Raw genomic sequence first — 6410 nt, forward strand, 5'->3', positions numbered from 1 at the left:
TCCTACCGAGTGGAGAGCAACCCTCCCACTTGGGGGCTTAGCTGCAGTCCAGTACTCGCCTAAGTATTTGAAAATCCTACCGAGTGGAGAGCAACCCTCCCACTCGGGGGCTTAGCTGCAATCCAGTACTCGCCTAAGTATTTGGAAATCCTACCGAGTGGAGAGCAACCCTCCCACTCGGGGGCTTAGCTGCAGTCCAGTACTCGCCTAAGTATTTGAAAATCCTACCGAGTGGAGAGTAACCCTACCACTCGGGGGCTTAGCTACAGTCCAATACTCGCCTAAGTATTTAATCCATTCTGATCCGCAAGGACGACGAGGTGCAGGTCGACTGCTACCTTCTCCTTCGGAGCTATGCCACAAATACAATGTGCGCTCAGCAAGGACGACAAGTTGCAGGTCGACTGCTACCTTCTCCTTAGGAGCTACGCCACAAATACAATGTGCGCTCTGCAAGGACGACGAGGTGCAGGCCGACTGCTACCTTCTCCTTAGGAGCTACGCCACAAATACGACGTGCACTCTGCAAGGACGACGAGGTGCAGGTCGACTGCTACCTTCTCCTTCGGAGCTACGCCACAAATACAATGTGCGCTCTGCAAGGACGACGAGGTGCACGTCGACTGCTACCTTCTCCTTCGGAGCTACGCCACAAATACAACACGCGCTCCATCCTGATCCGCAAGGACGTAGGTCAACTACAATCCTTGCTCCATCCCTACCTGCAAGAGCGATGAAGTGCAGGTCGACTGGACTTTCCACCTCAGAGCTGCGTCTCAAGCACTAAAGTATATCTCGAGTGAAGAACAAAGTTCGCTCGAAGGCAAATGCAAGCATATTCAACGATAAGCCAAGTTCAGATAACATCCTACGGATTCAGAAGTGCTCGAGCGTCAAGCCTGTAAAAGTTTATCGGTTACAAAACCACTCAGCATTCCGAGGCAAATTTAAGGCGAAGCATAGAAGTTTTTCTTACTCCTCAGGTGGAGGACTGGAGGGTGAGACAAACTGGTCCAGGTCGATTCCGTGAGCAATTCGAGTGGCAGCAGCAATGAAGGTCTCCATGAAAGATTGGAAGTCGTGCTTCTTGGTATTGGCCACTTTGATGGACGCCACCTTGTCCTCTCGCGCATCCTTGCAGTGAACACGGACCAGGGATAGAGCAACGTCAGCACCACACCTGGCAGAAGATTTCTTCCATTCTTGCACTCGACCTGGAACGTCATTCAGTCGAGTCATTAGAGACTCGAGGTCATTTTGAAGCATCTCTCCCGCCCAGAGTGTCGTGTCGATTCACGACACCACAACCTTCAGTCGAGCAAGGTAGTCAACAACTCCAGCAACACGAGATTCTAGTCGGAGCATGTTCATAGCGGCTTCATCCTTCACAGGAGAGTTAATGGGGTCCAAGCTTGTCTCCACTCGACTGGTCTCCTCCTCAAAGTTTTGGCAGAATTCTGTAAACACAATTCGAAGTTAAGCCAACAGTTCTATGATGAGTCGATGATAACAAGTCAGTCGGATAGAAGAGATCACCTTCAAGCATGATGAATAACTTCTTGGCGAGCCCTCCCAGATAAGCCTCCAGATCGTTCTTCTTCCCCGCCAGTTCGCTAGCCTTGTCACTCAGAGCTATCTTATCATTCTTCAGACGACTGACCTTCTTGTTGGCCGCGTCGAGAGCAGCTTTCAGATTGGCGTTCTCCTCTTCAAGTTTACCGACTGAAGCCGTTTTTTCTTCTGCAAGCTTCGTTTTGTCCAAAGCCGCCTGCTGCACCTCGGCGAGGTCATGGTCCTTCTTCTTCAGAGCCTCCTTCATTTTATCTACAAAGTGACAATGAGATCAGAGTCGGGAACGGGCAGAAAGATAAGGACAGTCGTCAAGATTCTCACCAACCATACCTTTCGCTTCATCTTTCACCTTCTTAAAGTTCTCCTGAACAAGCTTCAAGTCAAGGTCGAGCTGGATATGTTTGTTTTCCAATCCAGTATAGAGAGCCACAAGCTCGCAAGATTTCTGCGAAGGGTCAGTCGACAGACATCAAAGATAGGTTGCTTCCGAGTGACTAAGAGAAAAATCGTAACATTTCTAAGACTACAGCCGAATCAAAATATTCAACAGTAGTCTCGGGGACTACACCCAGTGGATGCACTCAACGTGCCCCCCATGGTTCTTTCGACTTGGTCCGACCAGTCAGACGAAAGAGACAAAGAGGTTATGATCCTAAAACTATAGCACTATAGCTAACTGCCAGCAGTCAGCCATGGTCTCATCATGATCTACCAAAAAAACACAGGTTCTTCAGACCTTAGTCGACTGCCAGCAGTCGACCATGGTCTCGGGGACTACACCCAGTGGGTGCACTCAGCGTGCCCCCACTGGTTCCAAGTTTCCATTCAACATGGTCCGACCAGACCGAGTGAAGAAGTTAGAGTGAAGAAATTCAAAATACAAAGACTACAGTCGACTACCAGCAGTCCAGCATAGTCTCGGGGACTACACCCAGTGGGTGCACTCAGCGTGCCCCCACCAATCCAAAATTCAATCGACACACCCAGTGGGTGTACAGATACAAAGATCTTCCGAAAGAAAGTTTTCAGATAGCATATCCTAACAGAACAAGTGGTGACCAACTAACCTGGACGTTGCTCTGAAGGGCTGAGCTAGCATCATAGGCCGCTTGGCTGGCTTCCCGGATCGCCTTCACCTGCTCCATCATGATCCCCGCCTGGCGTATAGCCTCCTTAGCAACACCCGCTTGGTCCTCTGGGACGTGGTGTGTGGCGAAAAGGGAAGGCGGGTCAGCAGTCGACGACGAAGGTCGAGCACTCGTCAGCGGCACAGCGAAGGACACGGAATTCCAAGTAGTATTACCACCATCCTGAACCGGTGCCTCAGGCACTGATGCAGTCTGAGTGGTCTTGCCAGCCGGCGCCTTTCTATTCCTCCTCGGCCTCAGCGGCGCCTCGTCATCATCATCAGGGAGATCAATGACATGAGGAGGAGCTATAGGAAAGATCCAAAGTTAAAAGCGAAAATCCAATCGACCAAAAGCGAAACTACAGAGATCATACCAAGGTTGGAGGTGAAAGCGTCTTCCATTTCCTGGTCTTCATTCCTGGCTGAGGTCTCGTAGGTGGCAGCACTGCAGATTTCAGAAACCAGACGGTTAGTCAATGAGTCGACCAAGAGACTGTCCATGCTAAACGAGAAAATACAAGTTCTGCTGTTACCCAGAAATGGTGGGAATGGCCATTCTCATCTTGGGCAAGGCCTTCGGCGGCTTTGATGATGCCGCTCGGGGATGCTTCGGTGCTTTTTCAGTCGGTGCTGGAGAGGCCGTCCGAGGGCGTTTCGATGACTGCCCAACAGGCACAGTCGCTTTGCCATGCTCGACCACGGGGTCGTGGATGAGCTTGGATCGCCTTTCCGTGCGAGGAGGATCGACTTCCTCCTCCTCCTCTTCACTGGAGCTGTCGTCATCCTCTTCCCCCTCACCATCAGATTGCCACTCCTCCTCACTTTCGCCTCCGCTTGCCTCCTCCTCCTCGGCATGTTCTTGCGCCCCGTTGGGCATCGAGTACATCTCAGTAGTAGCCTAGAAGACAACAAACAAGACAAAAGTCAGTCGATTGATTTTAAGAAAACAGAATGAAGAAAGCAGGATCACAGTCAGAGATGCAGAATTGGACCTGGTCTACTTCGTATGATTGGTCGTGTGGAGGAATCCTCCTGGCTCCTCGGGGGTTGTCTTTGTTCCCTGTGATGCTCGCCAGCCACCTCCCCAGCGTGGCATCCTCGACCTCCTCCGGGTGGATCCGAGTGGTGTCCTCAGTGCCAGAATACAACCACATCGGATGGTCTCGAGCTTGAAGTGGCTGGATGCGTCAGCGGAGGAAGACCTCCAAGATGTCCATGCCGGTCACCCCATCACGGATAAGCTGGACAACATGTTCGACCAGCACCTTAACCTGTGCCTTCTCTTCCGGTATCACCTTCAAATAGGAAGGCTTCCTCACTCGGTCCATGGAAAAAGGAGGGAGTCCGGTCGACTGCCCTGGCGTCGGCTGGTCTTTGTAGTAGAACTAGGTCGACTGCCATCCACGGACCGAGTCGGGTAGGATCATGACCGGAAAAGAACTTTCCCCCCTCATTTGAACCCCAAGACCCCCACACATCTGAATCACTTGTGTTCTCTCGTCACTCGGATTGGCCTTTTTCACCGTCTGGGAGCGACAGGTAAAAATGTGCTTGAAAAGACCCCAATGAGGCCGACAACCCAGGAAATTATCGCATAAAGACATGAAAGAAGCGAGGTACACGATGGTGTTGGGTGTGAAGTGGTGGAGTTGCGCCCCAAAGAAATTCAGAAATCCCCAAAAGAAAGGGTGAGGCGGCAAACAAAACCCATGGTCGACATGGGTGGCCAAGAGAACGCACTCACCCTCCTGAGGTTGCGGCTCAGACTCCTTACCCGGGAGCCGTGCCGGTCCATGGGGGATCAGTCCTCCATTGGCCAGGTCATCAAGGTCTTCTTGGCGAATCGTCGAGCGGATCCAGTCGCCCTGGATCCAGCCCTGCGGCAGGCCGGCCCTCGATGAAGATCCGCCCCGACTGGTCGTCCTTCCCTTCGCCTTCGTCGTTGCTTTCTTCGCCCGCTCCAGGGCCGCCGTCTTCTCTTTCACCATCATCGCCGGAGAGACACACACGGGTCAGCGGCACTGAGGCGGAAGCGAACGCGGCGGATAAGTCTGAGGAAGAGAGGAGGAAATGAGAACGCACTATTCAAAAAAACCCGTCCGGCGCCTTATATGAGGTTACTTCCGAGTGACTGACTTGTAGGCCCGGACGATCCTGTCAAATCCCGCAAAAGTCGCGCGCGCGATACATGGCGAAAAAGGTGGCATGGAGATCGAGGCGTCCCTGCCTTATCCCATCCGATTACTGCGGCCTCCTCCGCCCCGCACGCTTCCCGAATTTCGAATCCCGCTAAATCCGCAAGCTGCAGAGCAACTCGTCAGACGGAAGATTTCCTCCGCTCTGTCGTTCAGAGTTCTCCAAGTAAAGAAATTCACTCGACGGATACAAAGAATGGATCAAGGCGACTGAAAAAGAAGTTGGTGTCGTCACCTAAGTTCATTGATCCCGAACAAGACATACTCATAGCACGAAAATGGGTCGGAAGTGTGTTCAACTCCTTCCCCACTCAAACCTCGATCCATTCGGGGGCTAATGATGAAGCTATGTACCTAGGGTAGGGTCATGGACCTGTCCAAGATACCCTCCCCAAGGACATCTCTAGAAGAAACCACCTTTCAATCAACCCGGAAGTGTTCCACTCGACGGACTCGAAGACACTCGACCATGAAGCCAACCACTCGACCGCCAGGAGACCTAAAGTCTCTCTGCACGCAAACGGTCGGTCATTAAGTAGCTTTTATGGTCATCATAGCACTTTATTTGTGGCATTACCAGTAACTCCCGATCTTAATGTACCTTAAACCCTGCATAACTGAGGGCCGGAGGGGTCTGGCGGATTCTATATAAGCCACCCCCCTACTAAGTGTAAAGGGTTCGCACCCCTGTAACACATATACACATAATCCAGTCGACCGCCTCCGGGCTCCGAGACGTAGGGCTGTTACTTCCTCCGAGAAGGGCCTGAACTCGTAAGCCACTTGCGTATACAACTACTCCATAGCTAGGATCTTGCCTCTCCATTCCTACCCCCCTATTCTACTGTCAGACTTAGAACCATGACACGCAGCTTCCTGGATTTATTTGGTTATTACCGGTGATTTGTGCGTAATTTTGGCATCGTTGCTTGGCTTCTCTTTAATTTGTTGAAGAAAGGGGTTCCATTTATTTGGACGAGCACAACTGACACAACTTTTTGACTGTTGAAAGAGCAGTTGATTTCAGCTTCGGTCCTTGCTTTACCAAATTTCAATCAACAATTTGTCGTGGAAACTGACGCAAGCGACAAAGGAATTGGGGCGGTACTGCAGCAGCAAGGTCAACCAATTGCTTTCATGAGCAAATCCCTTTCTCCTAGATTCCAGGGGTTGTCCACATACGAGAAATAATATCTTGCTATAATAGTAGCAGTGGATCAGTGGAGGCTCTATTTGCAGCATGCAGAATTTGTTATCTACACGGACCAAAAAGAGCTTGATTCACTTGGAGCAACAGAGAGTGACGACGCCTTTGCAACAAAAAGCACTCACTAAACTCCTGGGTTTGCAATACTGCATTAAGTACAAAAAAGGAGTGGAGAATTCCGCGGCTGATGCCCTCTCGCGCACAACTACTTCTGATGTGCCGACAGCTGTAACTATTTGTCAACCTACTTGGCTTGACGATGTGGTGGCAAGTTACAACAGTAACCCTCAAGCTCAATGACTGTTAG

This window comes from Triticum aestivum, chromosome 6B (assembly GCF_018294505.1).
Source record: "Triticum aestivum cultivar Chinese Spring chromosome 6B, IWGSC CS RefSeq v2.1, whole genome shotgun sequence".
Classification (NCBI taxonomy): domain Eukaryota; kingdom Viridiplantae; phylum Streptophyta; class Magnoliopsida; order Poales; family Poaceae; genus Triticum; species Triticum aestivum.